Source organism: Arachis ipaensis, chromosome B10 (genome assembly GCF_000816755.2).
Source record: "Arachis ipaensis cultivar K30076 chromosome B10, Araip1.1, whole genome shotgun sequence".
NCBI classification, from domain to species: Eukaryota; Viridiplantae; Streptophyta; class Magnoliopsida; order Fabales; family Fabaceae; genus Arachis; species Arachis ipaensis.
In genome coordinates this window covers 124,172,813-124,189,555 of record NC_029794.2, presented here as the reverse complement: position 1 = coordinate 124,189,555, position 16,743 = coordinate 124,172,813, and the positions used below count along the sequence as shown (strand labels likewise).

Here is a 16,743-nt window from a genome sequence, read left to right as displayed (position 1 = left end):
TTTTCAGATATTTTTTTTAAAGAACATGTAGATCACCATTATATATATAGTTAGAATAAGTTTACCAGGTTATGTCCACTATAAGTATAATGCAACTATGCACGTTTATTAATAAATTTTCAGGTTATATTTTATTTGTATTTGTCTTACATTTTAGTTTTAATATATCGTTATGATCGAGTATGAGACTTTATCGTTGTTCTTATTATATTGCGTGATTATTTTATATTTTACCTATTAAAACAACAAACTAGACCTAAAACAAACCACCATTTAATTTGTATGCCAAAAACAGGTTTAATAAGGTAAGATCAGTTTCACGTATATATAACTATAACAATAAAACCAAAAAAAAATTTCATAAATTTTATGCTTAATTTGTTTCTTAAAATTCATTCTCTTCTTTAATCATACGTATATATAGTACTACTACTCATATAATCGGTACTTACTTAAATAATAATAAAAGGATAGCGTTCCCCTCCCAGCTCCCATCCAGCAAATTCCTCTAAAGCCAAACTAATAAATGCAATTTTAATATGTATCTTAGGATAGTATTATCTATTTTCAATAACTAATTAATTTTGGTCTTCTTCTTTAAATATAATTTAAATGGTTCATTCTTTCTTAACATTTTTAGAATAAAATAATTTTTTAGTAGTAATTAATTTTATAGTAATTCTCCCAATAATAATTGTTAAGTCAAAATTATCTTATATACTCTCAATTTTTTATTTTAAAAATTGATGAATTGATTGATTCTATTTTAAAATTTGAAAATTCTTAACATTAAAATGCATCGACTAACCATAAAAAATAGTATCGACTCTTTAAAATCAAATGTTGATCATTCTCTTTTTGGTAAAAAAATTATAATAACAAAAGGTTGAAAAATATCAAATTTGAAAAATGTAACAGCCCAGACCACCCGCTAGCACGATATTGTCCGCTTTGGCACACAAGGCCTCACGGTTTTGCCTTTGACGATAGGGATGATGGCCAAAGCCCCCCACACTCTCTCGTCAAAACGCGTCATGCTAGGGAGAGGTATCCACACCCTTATAAGGCATGCTTCGTTCCCCTCTCCAACCGATGTGGGCCTTACAATCCACCCCCCTAAGGGAGTCCAGCGCCCTCGCTGGCACATCGATCCGGGTTCTGGCTCTGATACCATCTGTAACAGCCCAGACCACCCGCTAGCACGATATTGTCCGCTTTGGCACACAAGGCCTCACGGTTTTGCCTTTGACGATAGGGATGATGGCCAAAGCCCCCCACACTCTCTCGTCAAAACGCGTCATGCTAGAGAGAGGTATCCACACCCTTATAAGGCATGCTTCGTTCCCCTCTCCAACCGATGTGGGCCTTACAATCCACTATGGTATCAGAGCAGTTCGTCCTCGTGAGCCTGAGGGATGGAACTGCTTATGCTTCAATGCATACTCTAAGTCTGTGCCTGTGCTAGTTAGGGTATCTAACCGATACATCTAGCATGAAGTCCATGAGCGTACTTTTGGTACTTTGAAGCACTATACTTCCGATATTGAGACTGATCAACTTGATATCGATTGTTTGGTGTATATAGGAACCAGATGGCGCCTCGTGGACCTGGTCGGGGACGTGAGAGAGATCGTACTAGTACTCAGGAACCGGAAATCAACCCGAATAACCCGGTAAACTTTATGGCGGTGTTGGAGAATATGGCTGCTACTATGCAGGCCACTGCGGAGGCTCTTGGGCAACAGATAAATAATAATGGCAATGGCGGAAGTGGAGCTCAGGGCCCGATGACACTGGCAACTTTCTTAAAGGTTAATCCACCTAAGTTCAAGGGAACCACTAATCCGACTGAAGCTGACACCTGGTTTCAGGCCATGGAGCGAGCACTGCAAGCGCAGTTGGTGCCTGAAGAACAGTGTGTTGAATTTGCTACCTATCTGCTCACGGGGGAAGCATCGCATTGGTGGCAAGGGGTCTGACGTCTCCTGCAGCAGGGGAATGATCCTATCACCTGGGGTACCTTCCAAGTGGAATTTTATAAGAAGTACTTCCCGAATTCTGCTAGAACGGTCAAGAAACTTGAATTACTGCAACTGAAGCAGGGTACAATGTCCGTATCTGAGTATACGGATAAATTTGAGGAGTTATTCAGGTTTTCTCGTATGTGTCAAGGAACCCCGGGAGACTTCGAGGAATGGAAGTGTATTAAGTATGAGGGAGGACTTCGAAGTGAAATCCTGAGATCCGTTGGACCGATGGAGATTAGGGTCTTCTCCGAACTTGTGAACAAGAGCCATATTGCTGAAGAATGTGTGAGGAAGGCTGTTGAGACGAAGAATGACCGTCAGGAGTCCCACCGCAGAGAGCACAATCAGGAATACCCAACAAGGGGTCAAGAGTTTAAGAGAAGAGGATACCCACAACGTCTTCCCCAAAGGCGAAATGACCTTGCGACAAATAAGAATTCCCAAGGAAAAGGTAGGGAAAAGCAAATAGTGGTTGTTTCAGATGTTTTGAGCTGTCAGAGATGTGGAGGTCATCACCCAAATAGACCGTGTCGTTATGGTTCGGGTTTGTGTTACAATTGCGGAAAGCTAGGACATTTGGTCAGAGATTGCCCACATCGGAAGGACCGGGAGACTGCCAAGTCTGATTTTCGTACCTGAGGTAATAAGAAAACTGATAACTCAATTCTTTACCACTTTAGATAATGCTGAAGGCTGGTATTCACTCATAATACATGGTCGAATGAAAAATTATGATCTGTTCTAGATAACCCTAAGTTATCTTAATAGAAGGTTTGGTGAGCATAAGTGATTAGGTAGGCCTTTAATGGAAAGCAACCTCAGAGTGGAATGACTGGTGGGCGATGTCAAAGCCATCATCCGGGAACTCCGTGTCGAGGTAGATTGGAACTTTTCTATGGTTGTAGAGGAGTTGGACACGTGTCCTGGAAATGTCCTAAGAAGGTCAATCGGAATACTACCAAGGGCCAACAACAAGGTCGTGTGTTCACTACAACAACGGGTGATACCGTTAGATCCGACGCTTTGGGAATTGGTAAGCGAAAGATCGGTAACAACGTGTTAAAAGTACGATTAAGTTGGTATGTGATTTTGGCTATCATAGATAGAAATCTAGTGAATGCCAGTCATGCTAAGTTGTGGTTGTGAGGAAGTAAGTGATAGAACTCGTACTAGACGAGAGATCAGAATAAAGCAGCGGAAACTTGTGGAAGCAGTAACACAGGATAGCTACGAATAAGAGCTGTAAAAGTTTACTATAGTATCTTATGTTTGAATACTAGAAGGGTTAAGCGGGTTACTGCAAGTAATGATCCCCAATAGTTGGAATTGATTGCGGCTGCGAGCTTTGATGGTTCTAAAGAGGATGAGGAAATTATCATTGATGCATAATTGGATTTAGATGATGAGAGAGTGCAAGTTGTCGTGTTTGAGAGATGAGTACCATGATGTTTGGTCATAGTGACCTTGGAATTAGATTGAGATTTATAATGATTGGTTTTGAAAGACGAATGTGAAAACCACTAAATTGGAATGCTGATGCGGTACTGAGATTGGTTTAAGGAAACCCGTGACGGGTGGTAAACTCCAATTTTTGGGGAGGTACTGTTGAAAATTTTTCCCAAGAAATTGAAAGAGCGTTGGTTATGGTTTTGAGGATGATTTTTGATATGAGTAACGTTAACAAAAAAAGATGTGTCTCGAATGCTTTTATAGATTATTAAAGGAAAGCGGATTCTTATAATTTTGTTAAATTGTTATGTCAAACTCATTTGCTTTCCAGAAATGAAAGGGTTTTTGATTGATGAGTCGGAGGCTTTATAACAGCAAGTCATGTGGAAATTCGAGGGTTTGAGAATAAGAAAGTAAGTTTGGAGTTTATGCTTGGAGTTGAGCTGTGATTAGTGGTAATTGGCTTGGCAGAGAGAGAGAGGATAGTGATGGAGTATCATTAAGGTGTGGTGATGATCTTTGATTGATTATAGTGATGGGGGAAGATGGCTGTGATTAACGACGATGGTAATATTATTGATGACATGATTTGAGATTTAATAGGGTGAGTTGATGAGACGATAAAAGTAAGGAACGAGACTGTTGGTTGGCATTGGACAAATGACCGAGAACCTCGAATATAGAGAAATCAGAGCGCGGCAACGGAAGCGCGCAGAATAAAAGGACCTTGGGACTGTTATGCGTTGGATATAGAGACATAGAGCGCTCGCGTACTCGCAGTGATGGATGGAATTTTCGAGGGCGAAAATTTCTGTTAGGGGGGTAGAATGTAATACCCGGTCTAACCGAAATTAATTAAATAATATATATATAAACATTAATTATGAGTATTTCAGCTCATTTTGCCCTAAAGAAGGGGTGTTGGGCGCTGAAATTGGGAAGAGAGAAGAGAAGAGAGAAAACCTAACGACGGGTGAAAAACAATTTAAAATGAGAGAGTTATGTCCGTCGGAAGATTGGGGGTTGAATCTATAAATTCTGCAGCTTTTAACTTAGAAAATTTTTAGCAGAACGACCCTACGCGCGTAGGCGCACCTGGCGCGTGCGCGCCGTTCTTCCAGAAAGCACCATCCACGCGTGCACGTGGTGTGCGTGGGCGCGTTGATGCGCTGTACCAAATGCCCAGCTATTTTCCAGAGAGTTGTGCCAGGGTCGTGCCAGTTTTGTGCCTGGGCGCAAGAGCACCCACGCGTACGCGTGGCTGACGCTTGCGCGCCGTTTGGATATTTTTCAACCCGCGCGTTCGCGCGTATGACGCTTGAGCGTCGATGAGTTTTTGGCCATCCACGCGTGCGCGTGGAGTGCGCGTACGCGTGGCCCTATTTTCATGCCAAAGTTGATTTTTGAGTTTTTAAAGCCAAACCTCATACTTTTAAGCCTCCGATCTCACTCCTTATGTATCAAATCATTATGGTATGCCTAGCAATGAGGAAGGAGCTAGGGGATGTGGTAACTTGCGAGTGAAGCAAGGGAAAAAATCTATAATGAAGTGCCGGCGCTACCAAATCCAAATGGACCTCTTCCCAAAAAATACTCTTTCTCAAAGATTATAGGTCTCGACCGTGTCGTTCCAGTTGGTCCAAATCTAATCCATAATGAAGTGCCAGTGCTGCTAAACCCAAATGAACCTCCTCTCAAAAAATATTCTTTCTCAAAAATTATAGACCTCGACTGTGTCATTCTAGTTGGTCCAAACCCAATTCATAATGACGTGCCGACGCTGCCAAATCCAAATGGACCTCTTCCCAAAAAATAAACTTTTTCAAAAGATATAGGTCTCAACCATGATATTCCATCTGGTCTAAATCGAATTGATAATCCAGCACCGAAAAGTTATTCTCTAGAAACATAAATCATGACCATAATATTTCCGATAGTCCAAATCCAATTAGTAATAAGACACCGGCAATAGTGGAAGGTCTTCCTTTCAGGAACACGTCGATCACCACTATATATAGTTGAATAATGTTCACTGTAAGTATAATGCAATTATGCACGTTTATTAATAAATTTCAAGGTTATATTTTATTCGCATTTGTCTTACATTTTAGTTTTAATATATCGTTATGATCGAGTATGAGACTTTAATTTATTGTTGTTCTTATATATATTGTATGATTATTTTATATTTCACATATTAAAACAACAAACTGGATCTAAAACAAACCACCATTTAATTTGTATGCCAAAAACAGGTTTAATAAGGTAAGATCAGTTTCACGTATATATAACTATAACAATAGAACCAAAAAAATCTTCATGAATTTTATGCTTAATTTATTTCTTAAAACTCGTTCTCTTCTTTAATCATACGTATATATAGTACTACTACTCATATAATCGGTATTTACTTAAATAATAATAATAATAATAATAATACGAAATAATAATAACGAGAGTCTGAATTTCAGAAACTAGGGTATATATGATGAATTTATAAAGAATAAAATATTTATTAACAAAAATCTTCAAAAAAAAAAACTCTACAAAGAACATTTTAAACTCTACAAAGAGGATTCTGTTTTATTAAAATATTGCGATCAATATCCTTAAAATTAAGTTTACATTCATGCACTTCTGAGTGCCTATATATATTTTATTTTCACAAAACGAATCTCCATGTAACACCTTCACTACTAGAATGTCACACTTCCGGCTGCACCATTTTGATAGCAAGAAGTATTATGACTACTTTACATACTAAATATTTAAATAGGAGCCTGTCACTCGACACTGTATCGCTGCGTTCTTTGAAAACCGGAAAATAAATACTTTATACAAGCAGGCATAGATTCATATACAAGACTCCTTACATAATATCTTATAATATAATATACATATAAAACATACAACTCCTATCCCTCTTACAAACTAATTATAACAAAGACGAGGGAAGAAAATAATCTAATTCATACAACATATGAAACCAAACGCAGTTTAACTCTTCTTAATGCTTCTTCATCCGGTTCCTGAAAATGTAAAGCTGTAGGAGGTGAGAACCTAACCACATGGTCTCACCACGGAGTTTCAAAGTTGTCATAAGAAGATATTTAACAAGAAAATTATTTTCAAACTCAGTGATTATCATCACCTTATGAATCCTTTAAAAACCAGTAGGTAATCGTTCAAAACTTTTTCAAAGAAACAATGTTTAATCTAATTGAAATCCGAAACATTTCCTTTCTTATAAGAAAATCTCAATCAGAAACCAACCACGCAATCAAACAACACAATCATTAATTCAGCACCAAAGTTCATTCTCAAATGTAGCACGCCAGGACAAACACAGGCAAGACAGACAAGGAAAGCACAAGTATGTAGCAATTATAGCAAATAGTTCAAGTAGCAGTTAAGAACAGTTTAACAATTAAGCAAACCAAAACAAGTTCAAACCCAAGCAAAGCATACAAATGCATATGATGCATGCTTGTCCTATGGCTGATAAGGCTCATCTGTCGGTTATTCAGCCAACCCGACAAGTCTGAATTGTCCTTAGACTGTCCCCCGACGTACATCCCCAAGAGTCTATGCATAGCTTTTTCTCAAATAATCAATATTGCTCAATGAGGGTAACATTCCCGGGAATTTATATAGTGCCCGGTCACACTTACGTCGTAGGGTCAACAGAGTATCGAGTTTTCAACCTGGTACACGTGGTGGCAAGCCATGGTACTTTATCCAGGGAACCTCGTATCTCAGATAATTCAAAATCATAAGCCATATGAATAATTCAAAGATCATATCTCAACATTCTCAACATTCTCAACATCATAATCATTCGTCAATCCAAATCTCATTTCTAAATTCATTCAAAAACCATATTTCAAAGAAAATTCTCATCGTCCTTCTTTCCATTCCGTTCACTAACAATTCCCAATCCAAAACATAACTCTTCGTTTGATAAATGAGGTAATTTTAAATCATATAATACTTAAAACCCTTTTAAAATAACTACTTTAAATGAAACTTCTAATTTTATAAAATTTCGATAGCATCTCCTCTAAAACTTGGGTTCTGCCACCCTTTTCGGGTCCCATCCAAACATTTCTCAAACTTTTTTCTCAACCATTTCTAAATCTCATTCATTTTCCAAAATTCAACCAGTTCCAATATCAAATTGTTTTCAAAGCGAATCAGTGCCAATAATAAATCTCTTTTTAAAATCAAACCAGCTCAAATACTAAATCATTTATAAAGTCAGACTAACTCAAAATTAAACCGTTTTCAAAATTAATTCAGTTTCATATTCCAAATCATTTCCAAAGCCGATTCATTTACATTATCAAAAATAGCTTCAAAACCAAGAAAACCATTTTTCATAATAATCAACTAAATAACCTTTCAAACTAATTTCTTTTTAGCCATCACAAACTACTCAAGCAATCATGCAGTCAGTCATTCAGTCCAGCAAACAACCACATTTATAAGACAATCATAATCACAGACATATCTTTCTCACATTAATATCTACTTATAACAACTCTGTAATGTAAAATAGATATTAAGAAAAACCCTACCTCAATTTAGTCAAAGCTCAATAGTTAAACGCATCAATTCCTCTTCCGTTCATCACTTCTGTTTGGTTTATGATCCTGAGAGAGCAATTGCTTTACCAGCCAATATTATAGTCCCAGAATCTCCAACATTAGCAACATAGAGATGGTTATCAACCAAAACAGCGATTGAAGCAGTAGAGCCATGATAAACCCATAATTTAATGATATATTTTGTGCTTAATTTGAGTGATTTGTTCAATCCTTCACCCACTTATTCATATTAATTGCATGGTTTTACTTCTCCTTCCTTATTATGTGATGTATGTGAAAAACATGTTTCCTATGCTTTAAAATTAATTATTTTAATTACCTTTATTTCCATTCGATGCCGTGATTAGTGTGTTGAGTAGTTTCAGATCTTCTAAGGCAGGAATGACTCAAAGGATGGAAAGGAAACATACAAAAATGGAAGGAAAGCACAAAACGGTGTCCTTGAAGAAACTGGCATCCACGCGATTGCATGGACGACGCGATCGCGTGCCAAGAGCAAAGAAGCAGCGACGCGGCTGCATGATTGACGCGACCGCGCGACTTGAGCAAATCGCATACGACGCGGACGCGTGAACGACGCGACCGCGTGACAAGAAAAACTCCAGATGACGAGACCGCGTGACCCACGCGGACGCGTGACAGAGGCCACGCACCAGAAATTACAGGATACGCCCCCTGCGATTTCTGAAGCCCTTTTGGCCCAGATCCAAGTGCAGAAAACACAGATTGGAGGTTATAAAGTGGAGGAGTGCATACATTAAAGGGGAGCTCGCCAATTTAGTTACTTTCCATGATTTAGATTTAGTTTGGAGAGAGGTTCTCTCCTCTCTCTTTAGGATTAGGATTTAGATTTAGGATTTTTATTCGCTTTCAGGATTATCTCTTTTGGTCAGGTTCAATATTCCTTTTATTTACTTTTGCAAGTTACTTTATGAATCCTTTCATGTTACAGATCACTCTTTTATTAATGTTATTTGAGGTATTTCAGTTTAATATTGATTTCTTTTATTTATGCTATTGTTGCTTTTACTCTGAAGACATTTTTATTCCAGTAGATTTACTTCCCCTTTTGGTTTTGGTTAAGAAATCAGTAACTCAGGAGTTGTCAAACTCAAACACGATTGATAATTGTTATCTTGTTAATTGAATTAAACTTCAATAATCCCAATCTTTTCTTAGGAAATAAATAGGATCCGAAGATCAAACCAATTAATCCTTGACCTTCCTTTATATTAGTAAAGGCTAACGAAGTGGAATTAAGATTCAATTATTATCATCATTGATAAGGATAGCCAGGATAGGACCTCTAATTTCTCATACCTTGCCAAAAGTTTATTTATAGTCATTTATTTATTTCACTTGCTATTTAAATTACTTGTTCTTCATTTACTTTATTTGCTAATTAAACTATTCGCTATTCATTCTCAAAACCCCAAATTTACAATCTCCATAACCAATAATAAGAACATACTTCCCTGCAGTTCCTTGAGAAGACGACCCGAGGTTTGAATACTTCGGTTATCAATTTTTAAGGGGTTTGTTACTTGTGACAACCAAAATGTTTGTACGAAGGGATTTTTGTTTGTTTAGAAACTATATCTACAACGCGACTGTTTTATTAAAATTCTTTACTGGCAAAAATCCTAACGTCAAAATGGCGCCGTTGCCGGGGAACTGCTAACGTGTGCCTTATTATTGGTTATTGTACATATTTTTCTTTTACTTGTTTATTTATTTCTGTTTTTCCTTTTTAATTTTATTTGCTACTATGAACTCTCACTCCTCTCGCTTTGAGTTTGGTTCTAACTTTGCTGAAGGAAATAGAAGTTACAACAGGAATATGCATCAAGGTCAGACCAATCAAGGATGGATGGAGCCAAGAGGATCTAATCAACCCTTTAGGCGTCAACACCCTCCAAGATATCATGGGCAACGACCATTCTACAATGCATATCCAGCTGATAGATATGGTGGACAACCTTGTAACTACCAACAAGCCCCACCCCATGCCTATAGACCATCCTCTCAACATAACCTCAAACCACCACACTCACAAGCTTCTTTTCACCATTCACCACCGTATGATCCTTTCCTACCCCAGTTCCAATCCAATCACCCCCAAGCACCACCACTTCCCTATGTTTCATGTCCAAATCCATCACCCCGAGAATCAGAGGTTCGCCTCAAGGCAACAGTAGATAAACTTTAAACAACCATTCGGCAACTGGAGCAAGCAGTAATTCAATTAGCTTCTAGACGCACGAACATTCAAGGACCAACCACAGCCCCATGTGGACAATCTAATGAAGAGCGTAGCATGAAGGAAATATTAGAAACTCCAGTGGACAAGACAGAGCATGAATTCGTACTAGAACAAGTAGAAGAAGCTGTCATTGTACAAGAAGAAGAGTTGGTTGAAGATCTAGGAGATGCTGAACCTCCATGGAAATTCAGAGCTGAGGAGAACTCCGTCAAGGACATTACAGTTGATGCTAAGGAGGACAGTGCACAATCCCCAAGGCAAGTCGTTTATGAAGAACTAGACGGAATAACCCAGGACACAAATTCCCTTGATGATGATAGTCACAAGTCAAGCTCTCTTAGTAATGAACTTGCATCCGCAAGTGAATTCTCTGAGATCAAAGAATCTTCCCCAAGTGAATACGAAGATGACGCGGAGGTAGATTTCTCTCAACCTCCAATCTATGACTCAAGTGATGAGGAAGACATAGAAGACTTTGACCAGGACTCAGATGCATTTGAAGAACCTTACAAGGAAGTGGAGGAATTCACAGAAGAGCACAAGGGAGAAGAACTTACAGAACCACCAGAAATACCTACCCCAAGGCCATTACCGCCTAATACAAGCCTCAAGTGGGTACAATCCTTAACCTTTAACTTTACTTATTCACTTGAATATGGTTTACTTGAAACAGATGGCCAGCTTAGAGCTCTCTGCGGCTTTAAGAGTAAGAGGGAAATGGCTCGTGCTCAGAGCTGGTGCACAAGGTTCAATAAGGTTCCACGCTTCAACTTAAAGTGCACGGATTGGTATCAAGCTCAATTGAATGGATCTCGGAAAACGTTTGGTCAGTGTGGTGAGAATCTACTTTCTAAACCGCCCGGATGGAAAAATATGGATCAAGACAGAGGCGGATTTAAAAACAAGGCTTGGGATCATGGATTCTGTTCTGACATCCAACACCCCGGGAGCATAAGAATCTGTTTGAAGCTGCTCACAGGCTTTACGTGCCTAGTTTGGGATCCCGGAGGCCATTGGAATTACAAACATTGGTGGAGATTCCTGGATGAGTTCAAACACAAGCCACCATAACAGGAAGCTCATCAAATGTCCAACTTAAGGACTTTAACTAAAAGTGCTAGGTGGGAGACAACCCACCATGGTATGATCGTCCTTTTTTATTTTTATTTAGTTTTATTTGTTTTTGAGTTTTATTTTATTTCATTATATTGAACCTGGAGTTTTGCATAACATTCATATTAACACTGCATTCTGCATTTTTCATGCATAAAAAAAAAAGAGAAGCACGCACGTGACGCGGCAGCATCGCTGACGCGTCCGCGTCATGTGGGAAAAATGGCTCCCACGTGACCGCGTCACTCACGCGGCTGCGTGACCTGGAAATCGACGTACGAAGGGTGCATGACCGAAAGTTGTGCGAGAGTGGTGCTGGACTGGTGCTGACCGCACACGCCTTACCACGCGGACGCATGGCTCACGCGTCCGCGTCATATCCTTATGATGGCCACTCACGCGATCGCGTCAACCACGCGACCGCGTCACCCTGGATTTTGGAAATACTAAGTTTTGAACAGAGAGTTGTGCAACAACGAGGCTGCACTCGCGCCACTAGCACAAATCAAGTCACGCGATCGCGTGCCCCACGCGTCCGCGTCGCCTGACCTTATTGCGCACCACGCGACCGCGTCACCCACACGACCGCGTTGCCAGCGTCACACAACCTATCCAGATTAGTGCCAATTTTCTTATCTTTTCTTCTCTAATCCTAATTTCTTCTATTTTTTCTTCTTTCTTCTTTCTTTCTTACTTTATTTCCTTCCCTTCTCATTCTTCTTATCTTTTATTTTATTTTATTTATTTGCATACTTTCATTCATTGCATATTTTTATTTTTTTAAATTTATTATTTTACCATTGGTGTTCAAATGTTCTTATTCAACTGTTACATCTTTTCTGGTATTTTCTTGGTGCTTAATGAGTTGTTTAATTCTGATTGAGTAATATTATTTAAATCAATGCCAATCTTTTATATTTGTATTACTTTTGCATTGACATGAATTTATATTATCTCTCATTCCCCACTCTCTTCCCCATTGTTGTACATTTTGTACCACTGGCATGCCATGGCTTCTATTGTTTTCTCACTTGCATGTTGTAGCTACCATGTAATTGAGACCCTTATTATTTGGCATTAACCCACCCATACTGTATTTATTTTCCTATCTTTATTTCTGGGTTACTCTTCTTCCCTTTTTCTTTCGGGATGGCCACCCGGAAGAGAACCAGAAGACTTTTACATGGGGAAACAGGCAAGTCAATCTGCACATTCTATAGAGAAAAGTATCAGTTGAAGCCACCCGTCCACTTGCACATCTTAGCATGCACCGAGAACGGTGCAATCTTTAAGTGTGGGGAGGCCGATACCGATCTCCATGGGTTAGTACCTTTCTGTTTTAACACCAATGTTTAAATTTTCTTTGTTAAATTAGTTATTGCATTTGTATATTTGTTTGATTTTATGCATCTAGTTACTACTTGGTTAAAGTAATAAAATTCTTTTAAGACCCTATCTTTGAAAATTTTCACTAATTTAAATTGAAAAAAAAATTTATGTTAAAACTTGTTTGAAGTTGTATGTGGAACATGGTTTTTGAGCCAAAGAACACACAACCTGTGAGATTTTGAGCTTATTTATATGGTTACACTATTTAACCATAATATTTTTATTCTTGTGTGTTTTCTTCTCTATAATTGCAATCTTTGCTTTGTTCCATTCTATATGTGCATTATTTAGTATATTTACATGCTTGCACATGATTGAGGCCATTGTTTGATTTTAGCTCACTTATCCCAAATAAGCCTACCCTTTAAATCACCCTTGTCAGCCACCTTGAGCCTTTTAATCCCCATTTATTCTGTATTTTACCACATCACTAGCCTTAAGCAGAAAAACAATTAAATATCCCAATTGAATCTTTGGTTAGCTTAAGATAGGGATTGTGTAACAATTAAGTGTGGGAAAACTGTGGGAACATGGGTTAATAAGGGAATGTATCATGTTTTTAAATTATTTGAATATTGGGAATTTGGGAACCTGCTCATGAAAAACCAAAATAGAAAAATAATGGAGAATCCATGTGCATTGAAAAGTTATGTTTGCTTTTATGATTCAAAAAAAAAAAGGAAAATATATATAAAATATAAATAAATAAGGGGACGAAATTACCCCAATATTAAGTTTAATAAAAGATCAATGCACATGTGATAAAAATTAAAGAAAATTTGGTACATGAGTATGGGAATTATACAAAAGTGGGAATTATGGGTAGCTAGGCATGAATTTAAAAGTATATAGAGTATATGTATATTAGGTGAAAGCTTAGGTTAATTAAAGATTCATGTTATAGCTCACTTGACCATACATATATCCTTACCTTTACCTCAGCCCCATTACAACTTTGAAAAGACCTCATGATGTTTGCATTGGTACATTAAATATTTGTTGATTGGTTAGATGAAGAACAAGGTTTAGAAAGCATGATTAAAGAAGAGTAGAGTGATTGACCCTAGACACTTGAGAGACTAGAGTGATATACACTACCAGTAAAGGTTCAGTGCTTAATTCTATGTTCTCTGTTTTCATTTGCTATCTTCTTACAAGTTTACTTGTCTCTTATTGTATAATTTGAATTAGTGAAATCTGATTTATGTTTGCCTTGGAGAACTTATTTGCTTTTAACTAAGTAGGTAGAAACATTTTTTGCATGACTCATTTAGGTAGTTGCATTTAGAATAGGTTGATAAACCCATATTTTATGATATATTTTGTGCTTAATTTGAGTGATTTGTTCAATCCTTCACCCACTTATTCATATTAATTGCATGGTTTTACTTCTCCTTCCTTATTATGTGATGTATGTGAAAAACATGTTTCCTATGTTTTAAAATTAATTATTTTAATTACCTTTATTTCCATTCGATGCCGTGATTAGTGTGTTGAGTAGTTTCAAATCTTCTAAGGCAGGAATGACTCAAAGGATGGAAAGGAAACATACAAAAACGGAAGGAAAGCATAAAACGGAGTCCTTGAAGAAACTGGCATCCACGCGATCGCATGGACGACGCGATCGTGTGCCAAGAGCAAAGAAGCAGCGACGCGGCCGCATGACTGACGCGACCGCGCGATTTGAGCAAATCGCATACGACGCGGACGCGTGAACGACGCGACCGCGTGACAAGAAAAACTCCAGATGACGAGACCGCGTGACCCACGCGGACGCGTGACAGAGGCCACGCACCAGAAATTACAGGATACACCCCTAGCGATTTCTGAAGCCCTTTTGGCCCAGATCCAAGTGCAGAAAACACAGATTGGAGGTTATAAAGTGGAGGAATGCATACATTAAAGGGGAGCTCGCCAATTTAGTTACTTTCCATGATTTAGATTTAGTTTGGAGAGAGGTTCTCTCCTCTCTCTTTAGGATTAGGATTTTTATTCGCTTTCAGGATTATCTCTTTTGGTCAGGTTCAATATTCCTTTTATTTACTTTTGTAGGTTACTTTATGAATCCTTTCATGTTACAGATCACTCTTTTATTAATGTTATTTGAGGTATTTCAGTTTAATATTGATTTCTTTTATTTATGCTATTGTTGCTTTTACTCTGAAGACATTTTTATTCCAGTAGATTTACTTCCCCTTTTGGTTTTGGTTAAGAAATTAGTAACTCAGGAGTTGTCAAACTCAAACACGATTGATAATTGTTATCTTGTTAATTGAATTGAACTTCAATAATCCCAATCTTTTCTTAGGAAATAAATAGGATCCGAAGATCAAACCAATTAATCCCTTGACCTTCCTTTATATTAGTAAAGGCTAACGAAGTGGAATTAAGATTCAATTATTATCATCATTGATAAGGATAGCCAGGATAGGACCTCTAATTTCTCATACCTTGCCAAAAGTTTATTCATAGTCATTTATTTATTTCACTTGCTATTTAAATTACTTGTTCTTCATTTACTTTATTTGCTAATTAAACTATTCGCTCTTCATTCTCAAAACCCCAAATTTACAATCTCCATAACCAACAATAAGAACATACTTTCCTGCAGTTCCTTGAGAAGATGACCCGAGGTTTGAATACTTCGGTTATCAATTTTTAAGGGGTTTGTTACTTGTGACAACCAAAACGTTTGTACGAAGGGATTTTTGTTGGTTTAGAAACTATATCTACAACGCGACGGTTTTATTAAAATTCTTTACTGGCAAAAATCCTAACGTCAAACCATCATCCCGGAAAGTGTCTTTTTCAGAATCTAGAAATTGAGAATCAGTCCCTTGATACGTTTCACTTATAGCCAATTTGGCACTAGTAAAGAAAATTTGGATGCTTCATGAGATTATCAAAGAGATGCTCTTTCAAATACTCTGCAGCACCAGAACTACCATGACCATCAAATATTCCAAATAAGCATACTGAATGACCTGCAATCTTCAATGTTTTAATATCATAAAATCCTCCATCGTTACTCTCTTCAATCTGAAGCTTGAATACCACGGCTAAGCCTTCCATCCTCACTTTTCCACCCTCCACTTGCAAACCGGCCATCATCATCTTTTTCTGGCATCATATTCACATGGGAACCAACACTTCTTGACACAGAACCCGTATCCACCATCATCACTGTGAATGTCTTAAATTGACGAATAAAAATTACTAGGGGCAGCTTGCAAACTCCTCTTAGTGTTGTTTATTCTCACTTGTTTGGAAAAGGTTCCAGCCTGAACAACCAAAGGCTTACACGATTGCTGCATACCATCTAACCGACCAATCCAAAAGACATGGGTTCCGGTGGAAGTTTTCGGCAACCACACCCGCAGCAGCACAGCTTCCAACAGAAACAAGTAGAGCGATAGTAACCTTTGAGCAACTCTGATGAGCTTCATAGCGGTGGTAAGAAAGGCGGTCCCGACGGCCAGAGGCTCCAACAGCGGTGGTGAGATTTGGCGGCAGTGACGTAAACATCGTCTCCTTCCTCACGTCGCACTCCTCCTCCATCAGTCTCCTCTCTTCGGGCACTCTCTGTCCTCGGCTCCACCATGGATGGCGGTGACTCTGCTTGCGGTGAGGACGACGATGGTGACCTCAGCAGTGGCAGCGGCGGCAAGATGCAACGGCAACGGTGGCTTCTCCCCTGTGCGCGCTCTGCTCCTCCCTTACATGGCTCTGGTTCGCGCTCCTCTTCCTCTGACGACGACACACAACGGCACGGACGCATCTGCGGCGGCGACAGCCTTAGCCGCGACGAAGAGCGGCGGAACAGCCCACTAGCTCCGGTGCATCTTCCCCCTTCCACCGGCGCTCTTCCCTCTCTTTCTCTCTGTTTTCTCAGATT

The 16,743-nt window shown here is 38.6% G+C and overlaps 1 pseudogene; it reads right to left on the bottom strand.

The window, feature by feature from the left end:
* LOC107622148 lies at positions 8,087-16,125 on the bottom strand (annotated as a pseudogene).